The sequence below is a fragment of the Danio rerio genome, chromosome 18 (genome assembly GCF_049306965.1).
Source record: "Danio rerio strain Tuebingen ecotype United States chromosome 18, GRCz12tu, whole genome shotgun sequence".
Classification (NCBI taxonomy): domain Eukaryota; kingdom Metazoa; phylum Chordata; class Actinopteri; order Cypriniformes; family Danionidae; genus Danio; species Danio rerio.
Window position 1 is genome coordinate 28,417,213 of NC_133193.1, and position 13,173 is coordinate 28,430,385.

Here is a 13,173-nt window from a genome sequence, read left to right on the forward strand (position 1 = left end):
CTGTTTGCTACCGTACCATGGTTGCAGCTGGTGCAATGAATATGCTTTACCTAAAAAGGCACTTTGATATTAAGCAGCACCTGAAGATAGTGCTCAGCTTGGTAAAAGTGTTTTTTTTTTATTATACAAATCCTAATACAGATTATTAAATACTTATAAAAATAATCCAATATTTGATTAAAAGAAATGGGTAAAATATGAAAATATATATTTAAATAATTAACTAAAAAATGCAATTTAAATGAATAAACTAAACAATTGTATTATAAAATAATACAATTGGGTAATCATGTAATTATTACAATTTAAAAAAAATTTGTTTAAAACTTTTATTTAAATTCAGCCTTCAGAAATAAAAATGTAATTAAAATAATAATAAATTAAATAAATAAATAAAATTAATAATAATCAAATAATAATAATCAAATAATTTTATAAACCATTAAGATGTTTTTTTAATTACCTTTAATTCCAATAAAATATAATGGTTTCATTACCTTGACTTATTTTAATTTTAGTTTATAATAGTTTTATTAGATTTTTTATTATTCTGTAATAATTATTTCATAACATGATCATTATTTCATTATAATAGGTATAATCAATTTCCTTAGGGAGCAGCTCGAAATGAAAAGCATCAGTTTGCAAAAGCAAAAGTTTGGGGTCAGTTTTTTTTTTTACATATTTTTTTAAAGAATCTAAAAAAAATTTCAATATGTATTACAATTTTAAATAACAGCTTTGTTATTGTAGGTACTTTCAGATGAAATTATTACTCCAGTTAGTAGGTTAACACGCGGGCCCACCATACTGTAAGGGGCTTTTTTTTTTTTTTTTTAGAGATGCAGTGCTTAGTAGTCCAGTGAGAGAGACCTCTACTGGCCAGTGGGGTGAATGGCTGGGATTGAGTCAGTGACAATATATATATATATATATATATATATATATATATATATATATATATATATATATATATATATATATATATATATATATATATATATATATATATATCAGGGCCGGAGTGGGACTCCTTTTCAGCCCTGGAGTTTCAAGCCTCAGACCGGCTTAGTTCACGACTGACTATATTAAAATAAGATCATTTCCAATTCAGTTTCTAATTACACTTTCACGTCTTTTTTTGAGAAAACAGCTGCTTTAGAACTTCAAATGTTCAACAACCCTAACAGTATTATGTCTTAACAATAAAAATGAAAAAAATAAAAAAATACTCAGACGAGGATCAAACCTGGGTCCGCAGTATCGCAACCTAACGTGCTTACCACTGAACCACAACAGCTGTACATTAGAAGGTGGCTCGTCTAAGTTATATCATCATTAACCAAGGTGCGAGAAAATAGATAAAAAGAGCAGAGCTGCGGTAAAATAATGAATAAGAAGACTGTGGTCAAGTAAAAAAAATAATTAATTTAAAAAGTGTGGCTGCTGAGAGCAACAGATTCTGGAGCTAGGGACACCGGCCCTCGCAGCCAAAAAACGGACTGGCCCACCGGGAATTCTCCCGGTCCTCCCGATTAGCCAATCCGGGCCTGATATATATATATATATATATATATATATATATATATATATATATATATATATATATATATATATATTTGTGTGTGTGTGTATATAAAAATGTGTACTGCGTATGTTTGCATATACAACTATAAATAAACAAAAAAAAACACATGTGTGTACTCCGTATATGTTAATAACTATAACACAAATTCTGTACATAAATTATACAAAAGACATTTACAATACTATCATATATGTGATTACAATGTTGTAACAATGTAATTATAAAGTTATAACAAAGTTATTACATAGCAACAACATTGTAGTTACAATGTTAATACAGTGTAATAACATAGTAATTATAATATAATTACAATGTTACATCCAAAATGAAAGTTTGTAGATACATATGTACTGAGTATAGTTACATATAAATACAAATATACAAAGAAACATTTAAGTTTATAAATATTATCTTGGATCTAATTACAATGTAAAAGCGATGTAAATACATTGTAATGACATAGTAAAAAATATTGTAATTACATATTTGCTGTGTATTTCCACGTATACAACTATAAAGAACCAAATACTGTACATGTAATATACAAAAAAACATTGACATTTATAATATTATCTTGGATGTAATAACAATGTAATGACAAATTAAACGCAAAATAAAAGTTTGTAATTACAATGTTATAACATTGCAATTACAATGTCGTCCAAGATAAAAGTTTGTAATTGCATATTACATGTGTACTGTGTTTACCTATAACACAAATACTGTACATAAAATATACAAAAACACATTTGCAATACTATCATTTATGTAATTGCAATGCTATAACAATGTCATTACATTTTAATGTTGTTATAACATTGCAACTACAATGTAATAACATTCAAAGTATAATGTTATTACATGGCCATTATAACGTAATGAAAATGTAATTACATCCAAAATAAAAGTTTTTAATTACATATGTACTGTGTATATTTACATGTAAATACACATATACTGTATATTTTATAAATATCATCTTGGTTGTAATTACAATGTAAAAAGCAATGTAATTACAATCTAATGACATAGTACTTAGGTTTGTACTTACATGTGTACTGTGTATATTTATGTATACAACTATAAATAACCAAAAACTACATGCAATATACAAAGAAACCTTTACATTTTTAAATAATATCTTGAGGGGCGACGCAGTGGTGCAGTAGGTAGTGCTGTCACCTCACAGCAAGAAAGTCGCTGGTTCAAGCCTTGGCTCAGTGTGGTTTGATTACAATATAACAGCCCAGTAATTACATACAAGATAAAAGTTCCTAATTACATATTACATACAATTGTACAGTTTTCATTTAGGTATAAACTATAAATAAACATTGTACATAAAATATACAAAGAAACACATCGATAAACATGATCTGGAATGCAATTACAATGTAATAGGAATGTAATTACATTCAAGATAATAGTTTGTAATTACATGTGTATTGTGTATATTTACATAAATAACTATAAATCACAAATACAGTACATGAAATATACAAAGAAACATGTTTATAAATATTATCTTGGATGTAACTATAATGTATTTGTAATGTAATTACAATGTAATGACAGTAATTGTACAAACATGTTTATGAATTAAAATTAATGTAATTACATATTACATACATGTGTACTGTGCATATTTAAGTATAAAACTATGAATACACACGGTACATGAAATATACAAACACGTTCCTAAATCTTGAATGTAGTTACAATGTAATCACAATGCAATGACATAGTAATTACATCCAACATAAAAGTTTATAATTTCATATTACATGTGTACTGTGTATATGTATATACCTATAACACACAAATACTGAAATGAAATATACAAAAACACATTTAAAATGCTATCATGGAAGTACTTACAATGTTAAAAAATGTAGTTACAATGTTATTACATTGTTTGTACATAGTAAACATAATGTACTTATAATTGTTAAATCCAAAATGAAAGTTTGTAATTGTAGTTACATTGGCATAAACCATAACTACATTGTTTTATCACTGTCATTACACTGTTAAAACATTGTAGTTACAGTGTTATTACATTGTAATTGCATTGATATAATACTGTAGTTCCAATGTTATAACAATGTAAATACTGTGTTATAACAATGTAGTTACCGTATAATGTATGGAACTAAATTAATGCCAAAAGTATTGAATTAAAAAGCTTGTTGAACAGTACAAACTGAAAAAAATAATACACCAAAATTGCTTGATTTCCAGGTTTTGTACCGATTTTACAGTTTATATGTAACAGCAATGTAACTACAATATAATGACATAGTATTTACGTTTGTATTTACACGTGTGCTGTGTTTATTCATGTATGCAACTATAAATAACAAAATACTGTACATGTAATATAAAAATATTTACATTTTTAAAAATAATCTTGGATGTAACTGCAATGCAATTACAATGTAATGACAGTAATTGCACACAAGATAAAAGTTTGTAATTACATATAGCATGTGTACAGTGTAAATGTAACCATAACAAACAAATACTGTCCATGAAATTTACAAAACACGTTTACAATACTATCATAGAAGTATTTACAATGTTATAACAATGTAGTTACAGTGTTATAACAACGTTATTATAATATAGTTACATTGTTTTAACATTGTACTTACATTGGTATAACGCTGTAACTACATTGTTACAACACTCTAATTACAATGGTAAAACATCGTAATTACATGGCTATTACAATGTAATTAGATTGATGTAATGCCATAGTTACAATGTTATGACGCTGTAGTTACAATTTTAAAACAATGTAATTACTGTGTTTTAACAATGTAGTTACCGTGTAATGTATGGAACAAAATCAATGGCAAAAGTGTTGACTTAAAAAGCTTGTCGAACAGCACAAACTGAAAAAATAATACACCAAAATGACTTGAATTCCAGGTTTTGTACCTATTTTTAGGACCTAAAAATACAAAACCTGGAATTCAAGTCATTAAAATGCAAGAACTTGTTAATTCGGTGTATTATTTTTTTTCAGTTTGTGCTATTCAACAAGGTTTTGAATTCAATACTTTTGGCATTGATTTGTTCCATAGTAATGACAGTATTATAACCGTATAATTACAATGCTATTACTTAGTACAATAATATTGCTTAGTAATTATAATATAATGCCATAGTAATTAAGATTTTGTAATTATATGTTTGCTGGGTGTTTGCCAAATTCTGTACATGTAATATTCAAACATTGACATTTATAAATATTATCTTGGATGTAATGTAATGGAATGACATAGTAATGAAGTAAAGAACACAAGATAAAAGTTTGTAATTACAAAGCTATAACAATGTAATTACAATGTCATCCAAGTTTAAAGTTTGTAATAGTACATGTGTACTGTGTTTACCTTTAACACAAAATACTGTACATGAAATATACAAAAACACATTTACAATACTATCATGTATGTATGTTATTACGTTATTATTACGTTGTTAAAACATTGTATCTACAATGTAATAACGTTTTAAGAATAATGTTATTTCATAACCATTATAATGTAATGACAATGTAAATACATCCAAAATAAAAGTTACATTTACACTTACAGTTTATAATACATATGTACTGTGTATATTTACATGTAAATACACAAATACTGTATATGAAACTTATAAAGAAACAAAGTTTACAAATATCATCTTGGTTGCATTTACAATGTAAAATCAATGTAATTACAATCTAATGACATCGTAATTAGGTTTGTACTTACATGTGTACTGTGTATATTTATGTATACAACTATAAATAACCAAAAACTGTACATGCAATATACAAACACGTTTCTCTTGGATGTAATTACAATGTAATCACAATGTAATGACATAGTATTTACATCCATCATAAAAGTTTGTAATTACATATTAAATGTATGTGTATATGTGTATACCTATAACACACAAATACTTTACATGAAATTTACAAAAAACACATTTACAATGCTATAATGGAAGAATTTACATAGTTACAACATTGTCATTACATTGTTGTAACACTATTTACATTGTTATAACAATGTATATATATTGTTATAACATCGTAATTACGTTGTTATAACACAATAATTACATTGTTATAACACTGTAACTACAATGCTATAACAATGTAATTAAAATGTTATTATGTAATTACAGTGTTATGACAATGACACACACAAGTAATTGCACACAAGATAAAAGTTTATAATTAGATATTAGATACATGTATACTATTTACATTTAAGTAAAACTTAAAAAATAAAAAATAAACACTACATGAAATATACAAAAATATTGATAAATATTATCTGGGATGTAATCACAACGTAATAGCAATGTAATTACATTAAAGATAATAGTTTGTAATTACATTACATGTGTATTGTGTATATTTACTTATATAACTATAATTACACAAATATAGTACAAGAAATAAACAGAAATATTTACATTAATAAATATTGTCTTGGATGTAAAAATATGTTTACAATGTAATTACAAAGTACTGACATGTGTAAATACAATGTAACAACAGTATTTGCACACGTACAAACATGTTTATAAATCAAGATTAAAGTTTGTAATTACATATTACCTAAATGTGTACTGTGCATATTTAAGTTTATAACTATAAATACACACGGTGCATGGAATATACAAACACATTTGTAAATCTATCGCAATTCAAGTACAATGTAATGACATAGTAATTACATCCAAGATAAAAGTTTGTAATTACATATTACATGTGTACTGTGTATACGTATAACACACAAATACTGTACATTAAATATTCAAAAACACATTTAGAATACAACCATAGATGTAATTACAGTGTTATAACAATCTAATTACAACGTTATTACATAGTAATTATAATGTAATGCCTATGTAAAATACATCTAAAATGAAAGTTTGTAGTTACATATGTACGGCATATATTTAAGTATAAATACACAAATACTGTACATGAAATATACAAAGAAACATTTAGGTTTATAAACATTATCTTGGATTTATTTACAATGTAATAACAATGTAATTAAGCAATAATAACAATATAGCTACAATGTAATAATAAAGTAATTACAATGTAATTACATAGCATATAAGTTTGTAACTACATATGTATTGTGTATATTTATGTATACAAATATAACCGAATACTGTACATGCAATATAAAAAAATAAATTTATAAATATTAGCTTGAATGTAACTACAATGTAATGACACAGTAACTACAATGTAACAATACAGTAATTGTACACAAGATAAAAGTTTGTAATTACATATTACAACTTTAATGTTAATACAATGTTTTAACAATGTAATTACAATGTCACTACATCCATAATAAAAGTTTGTAATTACATATAGTTGCCTGGAGTTACAGTACAAGGTTCTATTCGCATTCTAAATGATTTTGAGATATTGAGCTTCAATGATTTGCATTTCATGTAGCAAACAGTTTGTGTGTAACATTTCTTTTTCATACATTAACATGACAGAGACCCTAAATGTACCATGAATGTAAATTCCCTTAAATTTGCAAAAAAAAACAAAAAAAAAAAAAACAAAAACAGCAAAAGCAGATAAAACCTTTTAATTCTAAATAGTCTTTTTCTGCTTAGAATTATAAGGTTATATCTGGCAGATCATTAATTCCTGACTTTTCAAGAAATACAATCAGTCTTAATTTAATTTAAAAATAAGAATATGATGTTGCAACAATATGTTGATGTTTGAGAACATTAAATGATTTGCTTTCTATAATGTTTAATTAATGTTTTAGGGATAAATATTTTTTCTTGTTTAAATTACAAGACTGTGTCTTAATTTTATGTAATTAATATGAATTATATACTTTATATGAATTATTGAATTATATTTATTGATTTATATGCCCCGGGCAATATGGTGGTGCAGTGGGTAGTACGACTGTATCACAGTAAGAATGTCACTAGTTCAACCACTGGCTGGGTCAGTTGGCATTTCTGTGTGGAGTTTGCATGTTCTCCTTGTGTTCGCGTGGGTTTTCTCCAGGTTAATTGTCCGTGGTGTATGTGTGTGAATGAGCGTGTATGGATGTTTTCCATATGATAGATGGGTTGCAGCTGAAAGGGCATCCACATGCTGGATAAGTTGGTGGTTCATTCCGCTGTGGCGACCCCAGATTAATAAAGGGACTAAGCTGAAAAGAAAATTAATTAATATTGAAAATAATTAATTAATTAAGAAAATGAATGAATGAATGCCCCGGGCAACAAGATCGTCTCACAGAAAGATGTCGCTGGTTCGAGCCCCGGCTGGGTCAGATGGCATTTCTGTGTGGAGTTTGCATGTTCTTTTCGTGTGGTGTGGGTTTCATCTGGGTGCTCCGGTTTCCCCCACAGTCCAAACACATGTGTTATAGGTGAATTCAACTGTAGTGTCCCAGTGTTGGGTTGCAGCTGAAAGGGCATCTGTTGCATAGAACATGTGCTGGATAGGTTGGCAGTTCATTCCGCTGTGCCGACCCCAAATTAATAAAGGGACTAAGCCGTAAAGAAAATGAATGAAGGAAAATGAGCAAATAAGTTGAATGAAAACTGAAAAATGTCTCACTGACTACAGTATATATACACAAATACAAATATTTCGCATTTAATGTATTACATTTTTAAATAGCTGTTTCTTTTTCAGCAATGTAAAATTGATAATTTCATCTCAATGTCAAAAAATGCTTCTAAAATCATCACACACATTTACATCATTTACACACATTTTGTGTGGTGTGGCATTATTTAGTCGTTTCCGATTTTGTGTTTCTTTTTGGTTTTTACCGCTGTCAACTGAGCAGTCCGGTGAAATGTCAAAAAAAGCTGATCCTGATTGGCCCTCGTGCGTGCATTTAAAACGCTGATTGGTTTACCGAAAGGTTTATACCTTATAAAGGTTTTGTGATATTGAATTTTCACTGTATGAATGTGGATGTATTATGGTCAGATGTCATGTCTGGCTTTACCCAAAGATTCCACACCTCAGGATCTTTTATGTGAATGACATAATCTGTGGACTTAAGACAGTAAGTGTTACATGGGGAGTGACACAGACAACTGAAGTAGGATCCACATGCAGGTTTATTAGAATCGTAAGGCAAGCAGTGCTCAATACAGGGGCAAACAGATGTATGATGGCAATCCAGAGTCGAAGTCCAATTAACAGGCTGAGGCCTGGTCAGAGGCAGGCAGCAAACAGAATTAAACAAATAAACGAGGCAAGGATCAAAAACACGGCAAAGGTAGACAAAGGAAAACGCGTTGTAGTGTCATTTAAAACAGATAACAAGACTCATGAGCCATAAGGTTTTCAAAGTGAGCTGTATATATGTTAAGGGTGTCACGATCCTCCAAATTTCTCGATTCGATTACATTTTCGTTTCTAAAGTCACGATTCGATTCGATTTTCAATTATAAATAGTTAATTAATTAATAACGAATTAATTATTCGTAGCCTACCGTTTAAACTACCTGACTTGCATGGTCTTTGTTTTACCCATAAACAAATCATACAGTAAATGAATAAAGGTAAGTTACACAAATAATTACCAACTGTCAATCACTTTTTCTGCGGGACTCGTGAATAGGCAGTGATCTGTGTCGTTATAATGGCGTCGGTAAAAAAGGTGCACAACCAACAGGAACCAGCCAACAGTATCTGAGGTGTTCGCTAAAATGACTAAGTACTTGTGTGAAAGTAAAAGATGGAAGCAGTCTACTGACCAGCTGACTGCCTTGACCCGCTGTCTCGAGCGCATGACAATGTGTGTGCGTCTGTGTCTGTGTGTGAATGAGTGTGTGTGGTCACGTGATGTGCGTTTTCAGCGGTAGTGAGGTAGGAGGGCAGCTCAGAAATGCTACACGCTAGTGTGGATGTGGATCGTTGTCGTTCTAAACTGCCATTTAAAAACAAAGACATATTAGTATAAACAGGGCCTGAGTGTGCATTTTTCTCGAGCGGATTTACATAACATAACTAACTGGAAATCCAAAATACTTCCACACCGGCGACTTCATTGAAAGAGGAGAGGATTTAAGCTCTGTCGACGGGTCTCCTGCGTCTGCAGTTTAACAAGCACTTCAACAAGCATGTTTTTTCCCGCTTGGCAAGTCAAGCTAACGTGACATGGGGGCGTGGCAGCATCGAAGATTCTATTTTTTGATTCGATAATCGAAGTTGAGCATAAATTTAATAAAATTTCAGTTACATCATAAAAAATTTTAATCGAAATCGTGACACCCTTAATATATGTGTGTGTAATCAGTATTTGAGCAGCATCAACTGTGTGTATGCAATCAGTCAGGATCTGGAACTGGTTGTGTGTGGAGCATGACTGGTTCTTGTAATCCATTTAACAGCAGATTTGTAGTTCATGTGAATGTGAATGTTTACCAGCGACCTCTGGTGGATTGATCGATGGTGAACATGACAGTAAGAGAGATGGCTTCTTAATCAACAACATCCTTATGCTTGGGAATTCTATACACAAATCAAAAGATATAAAAGTGAAACCAGTGTTTTATGTCTTTTATAAGTTGATTCATTCTTATATAAAAGCCCTTAAAATAATGAAAACAAAGAGTACAATTTATCTAGTTTTTGATTGAAAAGTATAAATTACAGGAAAGCCCCTAGCCCTTTTCATTTATTTTAATATATTTATTTATTATTTAACTTTCTTTTTATGTAATGTGTGATTTATGTATGTAATTTGTGCTTTATTTGCACGTTCTTTTTTGTAATGTAAAGATGTACTAATAATTCCAAGTTGTTGTACATTACTATATGTTTAATAAAAAGAAAAAAAGAAGGAGGTGTCATGTCATCAATATTTTTTTATAGTCTATGGTCCAGACTTGATCTTTTTATTAGTAGAATCAACTCGTATATCAGTGCTTCACCACCATGCCATTATTTTTATCAACATAACCTAACAATGTTTTGTTGTCTGTTTTGTTAGTGAATGAGTTTCAATCGACAAAAGAAAAAAAAATGTGATAACGGACTATTATTTAATTGTAAAACATGTTAGTGACCTTATGTTGCAAGCAAGCTGAATTGCAGCTTTTATATGTATTCGTATTTTTAATAAATGTCCTGCAAGTAGAGATTTGGGTACTATATTCAGAGAAATTACAACAAAGCAATTTTGTTTAGTGACTAATTTAGTTTAAACAAATGTATAAATGAACACACCCTAACCACACATTTGATGACATCAGATGTCTTAAATACTTTTTAAAAATCTTTTTAAATGTCTAATCCAGTGGTGAGGCTACTTAAGGTCCAGGGTGGCACTGGCCTGCTCAGATTAAAGGCTGGCCCAGACAATATTTTAAAGCTGAAAAATTCTGCATTGAAAACATGTAAACGATGTAAGGCGGAAAATGAATGTAATTTAATGTTGATTATTAACAGTACAATTTAGCTATTGTGAGTTTGTCAATCAAATTTAAAGTTCCCCTCCATTGCACAAAAATAGAACTGTCCAACTGTTGCTCCACACTTTGTGCTGATGAGCACTTTTGTTTTTGACTTGTTTTAATTGACTGAGGCAACAGCTCTGAAAATGAAACTAGAAGTGATGAAGAAGTCCAGCTGACTCTTTTCACTCTCAGAAATAAAGGTATGTGAGCTGTTACTGGGGTGGTACCTTTTCAGAAGGTACACGTTTGTACTTAAAGGGTACATATTGTTATATATTAGAATAAATTTATATATTAGTACCTAAACATTTTAAGAGGAACACTTTGGCATTTTTAAGGTGCAAATATGAGGGATTAATATGGACCTTTTAGGTACAAATTTGTACCTTTTGAAAAGGTACCACCCCGATGACAGCTCCCATACCTTTAGTTCTGAGAGTGCTGATTTGCTGGTCAAGAACATTATAAGTAATAAAATGACAAATAAGTACTCTGAGAGAGGTATAATATTATATTAATATTCTTTAACTTGTTTTCAGCATTCAGCAAAAGAAATGCCTTATATTAGTTGTTTCATTGTTGTGTAGTAATGTTGTTTAGGTGATCGTTTGGAGTTTTACATTTTAAAAGTCTGAAAAATATAACAGGACATATATTGATCTTATTTGCAATGTTGGGGGGAAAGTAACACGCTATGATCTAAAACTACTTAAAAAGAAGCTAAACATGTTACTTTGTTACTATTTAAGTATTGTGAAAGTATTATTAATTTATTTATGCCTTTTTCTTAGGGTGCTTTCACACTAGCACTTTTGATCCGCACCCGGGTTCATTTGAGGTCAGAGTACAGTACGTTTAGCTAGTGAATGTGTGTGGATGTCTTTCCAATTTGGAGCTTTGCTTTTGCATCTGTCACCTGGCAACAGCCATACACAAAACATCAGCTTGATGACGCAAGCGCAAGAAAAAAAACATTGTGAACACATAGATAAATAGATAGATAAAAACACATTGATAAATACATTAGATGTCGCCTACCGTGCTGTTGTCTATTAAAAAGAATGCGTCAATAGAGCCGCAATTTTAGTACAGGGTAGCATTCTATTAAAATGAATGTATGACCCAGGTGTAGTGGAGGACTGTGGCCATCCAAAGCCAGGGATACACACATATATAGATATATCTATGAACGGTAGTGTTCCTGGTGGTCAGTTTGCAAATTTTTTTTAAATGTCGAAAATAATCATTTTACATCACTTTTCTAAATCGATGGATAAGTGAACGCACGGGCTTGGCCAACAAAGAGTTTGTGTTTGTGTGCACTGAAATGTATTATCACCCCTCCTGTTTAATTTGATCTAATCTGAGCCCTGAAACACATCCCCTCTCCTGCTTTCACTTCTCATTCTGATGGAGGGAGCGATTCGTTTGTGAATGAATCTCTGTTATGAACGACTCGTTCACTTAGCCGACAATTCTACAAGTTTCTGGCATCGCAGCATCTTGTTGTCATATTTCATTTACATTGTTTACTTATTTTATTCAACAAAACTAGCATAAGCCTATAATTTAATGAAAGTTAGTGCTACCTTGTCTTATTGTGAATGCAGTAAGTGATTATTATCATCAATAACATTACTTGTTGAGCAAAATATTGATAACATACAAAAAAGTAAACATCGAAATCTTATCTATGAAATGCTTTGCCTTTGTGCTTTGTTTTCCTTGTTTAATCGTTACTATACCCGTACACAGCGCTAAAGTCCAGCATTTACACATCTGGCACACTGTCTTGATTAGTGCGGTTGAATGACATTTGTGCTGGGAACACTGTACTAATCTGACGGTGCTATTGACGCAAGCTCAGTGTCCGTATGTGATATCTAGTGTATATATCTATGGTGAACACAAACCAAATGAGAAGGTGGCAAAGGGAGACAATCTAACTTGGGTACGATTCAGGCAATTGAAAAAAGTGTGAAAGCACCCTTAGAGTATAGGCTTAGTTGCAGTTATTAAGCATTTAAACTTAATTTTTATAAATGGGCCTAATTCAATGTACTTTTACTTCACTTTATTTAATAAAA